The following is a 12,485-nucleotide window of genomic DNA, read 5'->3' as shown; positions in this document are numbered from 1 at the left end:
TTAGAGACCATCAAAGGTCAGAAACTGGGTGTCTTATACGTCCAAATCCCAACGAGGTTACAAAGAGTCTTTATGGAAGCTTTTTGACCTTGAAGCTTTTCACAACCACAAATTTTGGTGCAGTCATCTAGTTGAGTTCCTCAGTCATTTGCTGGGTCCGGATTCCAGAGCTGGAAAGCAAACATTGCTATCAGTGCTGCTCTGTCATTTTCTGTTCACGCATGAGATTTATGGAGCACTGTAAAACGTTGCTGTCAGTTCTGTTGTCTGATTACTCTTTTACGTGCTGCTGATTTATATTATACTACTAAAACAAATGTGGGAACATCACCACTTTGTTCCGCATTTTAGTGAGTATCATCATGTATTTTTGACAAGAACAATGTTCTGATTGATTGTTTACTCAGTTTAAAAAGTTTTAAAAACTATGGAAGACAGTACTGAGCTACTGATGCTTGAGCTGTGCAGTATGTATGCTTCATTTACTGTACTTAATGGTATCCCCTTTATACAAGGATTAATATTTCTTTTTCAGTCAAATGTTTTTATTATCAATAGCTAACATGCCTGCTTGTTTTGCACTAATCTGTAAGTAGAAAATTGTTTCAAAGAAGACAACTAACTGTTTTGTTCTGTGGGTATGAGTGTAGAAGACGGAAATTCCTAAGCATGATCTTGATCCCATGGAAGTCATTGTAACTGCCACTGTTTTCAGTAAAACAAGGATTTCATTTCCAGCTTTCAACAATGAGGCAAATATTTTCTTTATCCTTGCTTGTATTTGCCAATTAGTTACCTCCATAAATGGTGTTACAAGGAAAAAAGCATTTGTTGGCTTTGCAGCATACAGAGGTTAAAAAAGCAGAATTTGAATGACAGGTATCTATTGACATGTGTCATATCCTGTGACATACCCGTTGTTGCACAAAGCACATTCACAGGTGTACCCCTCTACAATTGCATATTTCAAGTCAATTCACTTAGCAGAAATTGGAAAATTATAGTCGTGCATAAGGTTTTTTTGTTTGCTTTTTGGTTTGGTTTGGTTTGGTTTGGTTTTGGGTTTTGTTTGTTTGTTTGTTTGTTTATTGTTTTTTTAACTGACAGCATGCAAATGCAAGAAAGCATCTTGGAACTTCTGCTTCAGGGTATATTTTTGTTTTGTTTTGTTTTTTCATAGATAAAAATACTCTACTAGATTTTGAGTAATCATATTTCTTTAGCCATTGTGCAAAACCTGGAAGTTTTCCTTAAAAATAGCTGTGTAATTATACAACACTCAGAAACTATCATAAAGTAATATTCGTCCCATATTTTGTATAGTATTTTTCAGCTGCTAAAGCAAAATTGGATAAAAATGAGTAGTATGTTCAACTAGTTTACTGTGCTGCCTGAAGGACCTTTTGTATGTTAAAAGTACACCAGGACACTTTCACTATGTATTGATTTTAAAACCCAAGAAAATAGAAACATATATAAAATACATTGGAATGAAAAGGGAAAAGAATACATTGTTTTAAGCTGTTTGTGTGGAGGAAGAGGAAAATGTAATTGTAAGATGTACATGAACTTCTTTGGTTCGTGCATTATTAAAGCATATACTGATTTAAAGAACAAATTACACATGGTAGCCATCATAGGTTATTGTAATCTATGTCATGAGAAGGCTGAGAAGTCAGATAGTAGCAGGAAGAACAATGTAAACAAAATATAAGGTGCTAAAAAAGTGCTATTTTACATCTTCTTATTTTTCCAGGTAAAACCCAACTAACATTCTGTCATTCTGTATAGGTACTGACATCTGCTATAAAGAGTTGTTCTCAAAAATATTGCTACAGCTGTTTTTTTTTTTTAATTAGCATAAAGTTCATAGAACACAAAACAGGATTTTATATGTGTGTGTATATATACATATATAAATAATATAAATATACAAAAGAGGAAAAGTGGAATTTTATGTCTAATGCCACGTCTTATGTTAATGTTTTGTAGGGTACTGTAGTCTTAATTGTATAAACAAACATAAAGTTAGGTATTTAATTTCATTGTATATTATAAGCAAAACAGATGTCTCGGTTCAAAAATTGGTAAAAATCTCTGTGTGTGTTTGAGCTGTTGATGTTGTGACGAAAACAGTATAGGCATGAGTATAGTATACATCTTTTCCAGGTGAAGCTCACCTAGAGCACTGCACAAAGTAACAGAAACTGAGCTAGTGTTCAAATTTGTACAACAAGATTATTGAAAAATTTCAGCAGGATATTCTGGTATTTTGTACATCCATAAGAAAATGAAAAGTATTATTGTGTGATTAGGCAAATTGATTAATAAGTTCTTGCCAGTAGAGATGGCTATCAATGACTGTCGTTTCCCTTTTTATGTTTAATCAGATTTTTCATGGCTTTTTCACCTATTAAAGTATTAGGAAGAAGGAATCATTTATAATGGAGGGCTGAAATATGATTCATTTTATATCACATAGCTATTTTAGGAAAGAAAGGAACTATGACCTGATCATCTAAATACCGACAGATAGTTTCTGGCAACAGCAAAAAGTGCAGGCAATGGAAGAATGGTAACTTATGTGTGTAATACTGGCAGGTTCAAGCTCATATATGGCAATTTGTTTTTCACAATAAAAAGGCAAAAATCCTATTCTCAAAAATTGTAGCTGCCTAATTAAAAATCTTAAGCTTACTAATTTTGTTGGCGAGTCTACAAGCTATAAATATTCAATGACAAATTTAATAAATATAAAGTAACATAAGCAGTGTGCTTTCTAACAACAAGCTACTTCACCAAGAATTATAGGCCATATTAATTACATGTTTTAGGCTGATACTAAGCTATGGTAAACTATTAAAATAACATGGAGTATTGTTTGAACTCCCACCTAAGAAAATCCATTTCACAGTTAAGGAACTATTATTTCTAGAACAAAAAAAAAAAAGATATTTGACTCTTTTAAAAAGTCAAAGAAATGCATGAATTTATACTGCAAAATTCTGCATCAGTTGCTTAAAGCTTTTGTAACATAGTTAAGTCAGCACGTTTTTCTTTAAAAAATGAATGTGACACCATAATGAAAATATAGCTGTGCTTAATTTCTTTGTCCTTTGTGGAGGTAGATCTCTTTTTTTTCATCTGAAACTGGCTATAGTATGTCTTCAGAGAATTTACAGGTGTTGCTTCTTTGCCTATTCCGAACTTTTCAAACTGGACCTGTATAAGTGACAGCAGTGATTTTGTGCACTTGTTGGTAGTGTTTCACCATCAAAAGCATTACTAGTAAGGGACTCAGAAGCGGAGAGTTGGAATGTGGCTCTGTAAAATGTTAATTCCATAGCTTTAGAAACTTTAGCATGTGTTGGGTTATCTTACTGTTTCAGATTTATGCAATGAAATTTGGCTTAAGGGGATAATAAAAAATGGTATATAAACACCTTTCTAATAAAGCAGACAAGCATTGCTCAGTATTTAGAGATACCTTACAGTAGCCTGCTGAGAAAGATTATTCTTTATTAATAGCTCTTAAGTGTTTCACATGATATTTTAGAATAGATCTTTGATTTCAAGTAAGTGGTGGACATTTGCCTCCCTTGTTCTTTGTGACTGCATATGAATATATTACAGATCATTAGTTATTCAGTTTGAAAGAATCATTTTTGTGATCATACTAAGTCAAACACCTACAAATTTCTTGATTTTATATTAGTTATTTTACAAAACAGAACACCTTGGGTAAACATTACCCAGTAGTTTAGCCACAAAATCACAGAAAATTATAAGTTGTCAGTGTGGCTGTGAATGCACATGTATCTGAGTTCTGAAGAGCTCAGTTTACATCTTTGCTTTACCTGAAATCTCAGAATAAGGTTTCAATGTTACTTCAGTATTGGCAAAGTATAAGAAAATTATATTCACTGGTATGATGTCTGCTTGACATCTATGATATTTTATGGAAAGTATCTTCAGTTCTGTCAGACTGATGACTTTGTAATCTGCAGAAGTATAAAAATTTGTAAGATTTTCTGAACACTTCTAGGCACACAATTTGGTGTTCCATGCTTTTTTTGAGATGGTTTTATTTTTTTCATTTTCCCTTAATCTGTGATGCTTTTTGAGGCTCCCAAACCCCCTGCTATTTGGCATAGTAACAATATATACACATTTTGATGCTTCGACATGATAAATTCCTATAAGAACTCACATTCATTTTTGTCTCAAAACTCCTTAGGAGTAGGATAGTAGAATTCATTAAGAATCCAGATAAACACAATTTGGAGAATTATAGCTCTTAAAACTTAGATACACTTTAAAAAGTCTTTTAGTGTAGCTTGATGATACAATTGACACTAAAAGTTTCAGAAAACTTTCTGACTGGATAGGTGATAACATTAACTCTGTTGTTGTTTGTGTAAGGAATTTTTACTCTTAAATATGTTAATTTATGAGAATTATGGCAATTTCTTACCATTATTATCTGTCACCTATATAACACATACAGTGTACAAAAAGCAGTTTTATATCAGTTTTTCTGCATCTCTCATCTTGCTCAAAAAGAGACTCCTTTTTATTTTAGATGATACATGTTGACATAATTATGCACAGAAGCCCTGCTGATCACCATCCCTAAATGCTGCATATACAGTGACTATTTTGACAGCTCTTGGTCAGAGATCAGTCAATTCCCTTTGTTTATATTCTGGCTGCAAGGTAACAATTAAATTACAGCCTTTAGAGTGTTTGCAGATGGACTCCTCAAGGAGAAGAAACTACAGTTGTCAAAATCTGCCCCCTTTTGAGATTTGTTACTGGACAGCCTTATTGTGGGATTTTTCAGAGTTTCTATATAACTATGATAACTTTTGAATTAGTAAATAACCTGTATGCTATAAAGAAATTTTGACTACTTGTTTGTTTTAGAGAGGAAAAACATGTTCTATCTGTTAACTGAGTGGCCAATTAAAGGAAAAATAGCTTTATAAAACTTAATAACTGATTCGTCATATTTTTATCCACGTAATTAGGTTAAACTGTGAATCATGTTCTCTTACTGTCATCTGCTAATTACCAGCCTGTCTTAACTGAGTCTTGTGATTATTAACTGTATGATCATAATCCAATTTTGAGTCACCCTGTGCTAGGTCAGGATGTAATAACTGTGGGACAGATACAGCATCAGAAATATTCAGGCACTGGAGGGGAACTCTGCAGTCCCTCTGCAGTGGAAATTCAGCATCCTCTCCTCTGTGAGCCATGTCACACACAATCAATTCCTCTTGTAAAACAAATTTTGTAGACAGGTATTCTCACAATCTTGGAGCTCCTGATATTACTTAGAGACTTTCCTTAATTTTCATCCTCTTCGTATTCACAAGAGCATCTGCTGACATTGTTAGGGGCCTTTGGTTTTGACAGTGATGTTTTTCCCACTTAATGGAGACTAAAATATATTTCTGAAGTTCTGGGTTATTCCTGCGCTCATACTTCCATCTGGGTGAAAACTATTTATGTTCGTCTCCATTCAACTCAATGAATTGAGGAAAGGCAAATTTTGATATTAGGCTCAATATCAACTTGTCAGGGTACAGCACCCATAGAAGATTTCTTACTATTGACAGTCTACTCCTTTCATTGATTTAGCAGTGTTCTCTTCCATCTGCAGACCTCATTTATGTGCTGCTGTCTTTCGGCAGTAAGATAATTTAATTTTTTTTTTTTGCTTTTCTCCCACTCCGTCAACACACACCTGTGCCCTGTAGTTTTCTTTGCAGAATCTAGTATGACCAATGTCATGAAAGAAAAGCAAATTGCAAAGAAAAGAAAAGAACAGATGCCAATATTAGACTGTATTTTTGCCTTAGTTGCTAAGACAGGCTAGTTCTCTAGGCTTCTGGAGTTAAATATGCATAATAAGGCCATACATTAAAAATTATAATTAATTGTAATATACATTAATACACACTATTTAAAATCCATCTAATATTTTTAATTTCTTGAGGTAATTAGTTAATGACTTAGAGAAAAAAACGTGTCACGGGACTGTTTGGCAAGTACATTAAAGTCTAATAAAAACACACAAAAATTGTTCTTAAAACTTGTATTTTTTAACAGTTACATTTGAATGCTGAAGTTAGAAGTCCCACAGGTATAATGTAAAAACAAAACCAAAAACACCCAATGAATTTTAGGAGATTTTGTTTAGAGTATCGAATTACAGAACAGCAAAACACCATTTAAATTGATAATTAAAATAATGAAAAACAAGGGGCACAATAGTCCCGTTGATCCATATTAATTACTATTGATAAGGGTTCTTTGAAATGTAACTATAGGTATGAATGTTTCCATAACTCAAAACATAGCTTCCTAAACACTGCCCGCAAAAATGACCTCAAAGTATGTGTGCATGTCTGTGTTTACCTTTTGACACCATTTTCAGCCAATCATACCTCTCTCAAAATAGTACAGTAAGAGTTGAATTTCTTTAATTTTTTTTCACCAAGCAACTTTCAGCACTTTGTGTGGTTTCCATTGTGTTATTTTATGGAAAGTGAATTTTATCTCTTACTTTCCACAGCGACAGAATGACATTAGGATTTTCTCAATCACATTTTCCTGCTCCTGGAACTGAGCTATGTTATTTACTGTTTGTGCAAGGAAAACCTTTCATATTTGTAGGGCTCACAGGCAGAATAGCAAGAGCATTGTGGGGTACATGGACTGAAGAGGTGAGAACCAAGGAATGATGGTGGGAGGGAAGAGGAAGTGGGGGACACCAGAAGCAATGTGTTAAAAAGATTATAGGTGTGCTAAACTGTGCATTTAAAAGATGGGTAGATGTGGTTCTAGGGGACATGGTTTTGAGGTGGACTTGGCAGTGTTAGGTTAACAGTTGTCTCAGCGATCTTAAAGGTCTTTTCCAACCAAAATGATTCTACAATCCTATGATTCTTTCTTCATTTGTGGTTAAGAAGTAATGAGTTAGGGATTCCAAAGAGAACCATGCAAGGTTTTCCCTGGACCATGTGTTTGCAGATTTAAGGTAAAGAGGAGAGACAGCCTTTTGTCTCATCCTTTGTTAACTACCCATCATAAAATGGATTCAACTTTCTGATTAAAAACATGGGGGGTTTATTTACATTTAAACTGCCATATATCAGAAAATTAAATCAGAAATTCTTTTGTGGCAATGAATGCTATAATTTGTATACATTTTTTTAAAAAAATCTCCCTTAGCTTTTTCATTAAATGGAAGATGGTTATGCAATATCTAACAACAGAAATTAGAAAAATTATTTACCTTATGGTGGAGGAGGAATACCATGGAAATCATTGATTAGTAGTGTAACTTCACATAGCAAGGGGTAAAGAGTTATAGGGTTGTTATGGAAAGCACTCATAGTTAAAATTTATAAAACAGAAAATTGTTTTAAAAGCTAAATATTCCTTCCTTTTATTATGACAGAAGTGATGATTAGAGAAAACAGCGATATGAAACAAAAATATTTTAAATAGAGTCCAAGGCATTAATACTTTGAGGCATTAATTACACAGGTGTTCAGTTAGAGTACAATTCATTAGACATCTGAGACAGGTGCAGGGAAGTTAGAAAATATCAAGGGAAATGGTCAAGTGACCTTCATTTCATACAAGTTAACCAAACCACAGTGTTGGGAAATAAACATTTTAGTACACATTTGTCATCTTTGGTTTTTTTATGTCTCGCCTTTCAAAGGCTGATATGAGCCAACAAATAACATAGTAAATTAATTAGATTGCTAGCTTTTGTTTGAAAATGTATTTCCGTGAAACTATGAACAAAGCAGCAGTGCTATTGTGCATTTATCAAACACTGCACCAATCACTTTTATGCCACACTTAATTTTATTTAATACTTGTAATAGGAAAGAGTTAATAAAGAAAAATATACCTTTTTCTGAGTTTTGCTTTTTTTCTTGAAAGAAGTGAAGTACTGAAAAAGAGTTTAAAAAAAATTTCAAAATACGCTTGAAATTTCAAACACAGTCACTGAATAAGACTAGCTTCTCTTTGTACAGTAAAAGAAGCTTATATTATTCAGAGGTTAAAAATTACTGTGTGCAGCCCTTCAGTAAATGTTCCACAGCACACAGAACGTGAGGCACTGCCTAGCACCTGAGAGGAAAACCTCTATTTCTCTTCTTTTCTTTATTTTTTTTTTCCCCCCTGTAGAAATCACAGAAAATGGATGAAACTGAGAAAAGGCTCTCTTTCCTTATAAAGATAAAACACCAAGCTATCAAAATTTCCGTTGTGTGCTACAAGCATGAAAGAGCAAATTGAGTGTAACAAGTAAACACAAAGATCATGAATAAGATTGTTTGTTTGTTTGTTTTTAATGTTTTAGGGCCTTTAGCCAAATATTCTAATGCCATGCTGTGTGAAAAAGACGTTAGATTCTCTGCTTGCTGTGAGATGTTCCAACTTTGGAAGAGGTTGCCACTAAGAAAAAAAAAATGATGAAAGAATACATTAGCATGAATAACTCAATATTCTCTAGTGAGGAAACAAAAGCAAGTTATTTACATATAAAATAAAAAAAATTACACTCCAGCAGTGAATGAGTAGCTAATATCAGATTGAAAAGGAGCTAGTTCTATGCTTGTGAATGAGAAGTTTGCATGTGAATTCCTTATAAAGAAGGCAGTTGCCACAGCATTCAGTGCACAGTGACCTAGAAGTACATACATTGACATCTATGAATAGAAACAAAATTATGCAATTGTCTAGCAAATTGAATTTTAAAGTTCAGATCAGCTAAACATCTTATTAATAAAGACTAAAATAGTGGGTATTCAATGTCATTTTAGAAGAGGTGTAAATAAGACTTTTCAACAAGAGCAGAAACTGTGGTTTTAAAGAAAGATTCCCAGCTCCGGTTTTGGATTGCACTGGTGGCTGATCCGCAGTGACTGAAGTTGGAAATGCCAAAACATCATTGTGACTGATAGTGCCACTGTCTGCCACTGTCTGGAGGCTTCACAGCTGGTCTGTGTCTGGCTTTTTCTTTAAAATCCAAGGTTTCCTGAAGCTTTTGTTTCCATCTACCTGAAGAAATTACTTATCTCAATATGGGGCTTGGATTGTCCCTCTTTGTTTTACCTATCTTTTTTTCCCAGAGTTACTTCAGATTTCCCACCCATGATCTTCCCACATCTGCCAAAATAAAACTTGCCTCATGCACTTATACTGATTTGTCATTTTTTTGTTGAGAGCATCTTTTAAACGTGAGTATTGTGAGTCATCAGTTGAGAAGACCTGAAGAAAAATGGAAAGAGAATGCATTTGAATGGACATAAACTAGGTTGGTGAAACTCTGAAAATTATAGACATCTACGCTTTTTTTTTTAATTCCAAGAAGACTAGGATTGAACAACCAAAAAGCAAACAAACTCCATAGACACACAAGATTTATCTTATAAAGAGTTAGAGGGAAAAAAAAGTATTTACCCATGAACTAGGCTTTCAGAATCTTTATTTCTTCAAATTTTTTGCGTGTTATGATACTTGAGAGGAAATGAAAAAGCACTAAACACATATGAAAGGGGCAGCTAAGTAACTAATGTGATTTCAAATATATGTTGATGTGGATCTTAGGGTAGATCCAGTTTAAAGTATACAAAGCATTTAAAGAACACTTTTTCTACATTAAACAAAATCATAATAGAAGGATTCCATGAGAAAAACAAAGAGCCACAGCCAGGAATTCTGAATCTCCCTTAAAATGCTGATTCTGAAATCCTCATTTTCAAATGCTGCACTTCTCCCACTCCTAAGGTGAGAAAGAGCAGAGGAGCAGAATAACGATATGTTATAGTTCTCATAGGACTACATTATACCACACATCACTGAAAATATATAATGCCAAAGAAACTAGAAAGAGGAGATGCAGTTCCTATGGACTTAGGCAAATAAGTAATTTGTGCAATTATTAAATAATATATTTTAAAATTTAAAATAAAGCACTAATTTTTAACATTTTAATAAGGATCACAGTGATTTGTGTTATGAAAGCCAGTTTTTAAAGCTATTCAAGATATTTGGCAGCTTTTTACTAACTGTTCTAGCTTGCTTTCACAGTGTAGTCTTAGCCTCATTTATTTTTTGTTGCTGCAACCATTAATCATAGGTTCTCTCATTCTTTTCATAAAAGCTTTGCCAAAGGAAATCTTGTCAACTTTAGCATTTCAAGATACAGACCACAGAAAGGAGAAGTTATTTTAATACTACACATTCTTTAGTTATTAGTACTGTTCCACTATTTTCTCTTTGTCTGTGTTTCAAATCCTCTGTCTTGTCACTGATGGAGGGAGAGGATTTTTTTCCGCATTGAGACTAAATAAGTTTTTGCAAGCTTATAAGCACAAGATAGAGATGACAGTATCTTCTCAAGAGGAATGCGTTAATGCATTCTTGACTATAAGTTTTAATTTCCTATGCTCAGAGATGTTGCTCATGTGTAGGAAGGCTCTGCCTAAAAAAGAAGGATGAATATGCTTAGCTAAAGATTTAACTAAAACTGTCTATCTTGTTTTGTGGCAATGATATTTTAGGAATCAATTTATGACTTTAAAAGTGTTTATTTTGCTTATTTTACATATTCAGTTTATTATAGCTAGAGGCATTTGACATCACAATGTGGAAGTATATGGGTGGATGTATAGTGGTACAATATTGATATAAGCAGGCAGAGTTATTGAATTTCCAATTTGAGGTTTAATTATCATAAGAAATTTACATAATGACCTTACGCTTGATTTTTCAAGCTATAAATATGAATTGAATAAAACATCTTCGCCTGTTTTAGTAGTCTGTACTAGCTGTATTTACACGATGTATTGATTAGTATAGGGCTTAAATAAAGTTTATTCATTGCAGAATTGAATTGAAAATACTTCCTTTGTTATTTTATTACCTCTTTCACATTTTATATTTGAAATTGCTTAATTAGTCAAGCATTTCAGTAGTTCATAAAACTGTATTTAATTGGAGAAAAAAAACCCCGCCAAACCTGAAGAGTATAACTCCATTACATGATGCAGAATATGCTACATTACTTAATGAATGCACCTAAAAAGCCACATGTATGAGAAATCCAAACCTAAATTACCTGAAATATACTTGGTTGGGGTCATCTTAACTCAATATAACCCATTATTTTCTTCAAAGTTTGGAAATTTCACATTCATTCTATCATAATTCAGTGTGATTGAGTTGAAGTAAAAACCTCAGTCAGACAGACAGCTCTTAGAAGACTTCCTAAGAGAGCTTCCTACATCTTAAAATACCGTGTAATCTCTGATTTATTGTTTGTGAAAGAACGTGTTTTCATTAACAACTGCCTTCTTGCTAAATACTTTAATATTTAGAAGATTATCAGGGGTCTTTGAGTGGAAGCTGTAGAAATATAAAATATTATTAGTACAGGTAAGTAAATTAATTTTACTGTCCCCGTATCAGGATTTCCATATCTATACAAGGTTGTTTTCCATTGGCTCTGAGATCCTGTTTCCAGAGTGTTCACACTCCTTTGTTATTTTCAGAAAACACTTTTCAAAATGCTAGGTCTGCAAATCTGTATTTTCTGACCGTCTTTTAACTTTATTTATGCTTAAAGGTTTTTAGAGCCTTGGGACCGTAATCCAAGGGAAGCAAGATGCCAGCACATGTGGAGCTTCCACAGCTTGACAATAAGGCAGTTTAGTATGTCCTAAATCAAGTCTTTTGTTTGTAATTGTAAAGATAGATCCAATGAAGGCAGCTGTACTAACACTAAAGTAACATTTATGGGCAATAAAAGACACACTTTTGACGTAACACCTCTTGAATCTTTGAATGGGGGAAATAAAGTGGATATAGAGCAGTAAGTATATTACCTCACAGCAAAGGAACGCTGAGGCATTGGGGCAGGCTACAATGTGTGCTTGTGTATAGGATGATGAAGAGACAAGCGTGTCACTGGAAAATATCTTCCCATTGCCTCAGTGAGTCATAGAAATGTTGCTCTGTCCTGCTACATGCAAGCACTAGCAGTGCCCCAATACTACCTGAAGATTTTGTAACAGAGCCAAAGCTTTGCTCAGATTATCTTAGACCATTAAGAAAATAGGTGAATATTCATATCTCATGTTTTTCTTTTCCTCCACCACAACTGTTTCAACCATTTGTGCTTCTTACATCTCACCTAAGAGAAGTGATTAGGAATAGATATGCTGTGAGACTGAATGAGGCCTCACATTCCCTCTTTTGGGAATGGCTGTATTTTTTCTGTAATTCCAGAATGGCAAAATCATTATGTTTTAGTTAATTACATCAAGTTTATGCTGGAGTGAATTTTTGAGCTAAATTGAGAGCAGAACTGCAGTCAGCTGATACAACTGAAGACAATGTGGATTTCTTTGAGACAGTTTTGAAAGAAACAGTAAGAAGCTGTCAGATCC

At 33.7% G+C, this 12,485-nt stretch overlaps 1 protein-coding gene across 1 annotated transcript in view; it reads left to right on the top strand.

Annotated features, from left to right (window-relative positions):
- The window catches only part of CSMD1 (CUB and Sushi multiple domains 1), a 1,102,582-nt gene that overhangs the window by 227,695 nt on the left and 862,402 nt on the right, over positions 1-12,485 (top strand).

The sequence above is a fragment of the Caloenas nicobarica genome, chromosome 3 (genome assembly GCF_036013445.1).
Source record: "Caloenas nicobarica isolate bCalNic1 chromosome 3, bCalNic1.hap1, whole genome shotgun sequence".
NCBI classification, from domain to species: domain Eukaryota; kingdom Metazoa; phylum Chordata; class Aves; order Columbiformes; family Columbidae; genus Caloenas; species Caloenas nicobarica.
This window is presented reverse-complemented; position numbering and strand designations above follow the sequence as displayed.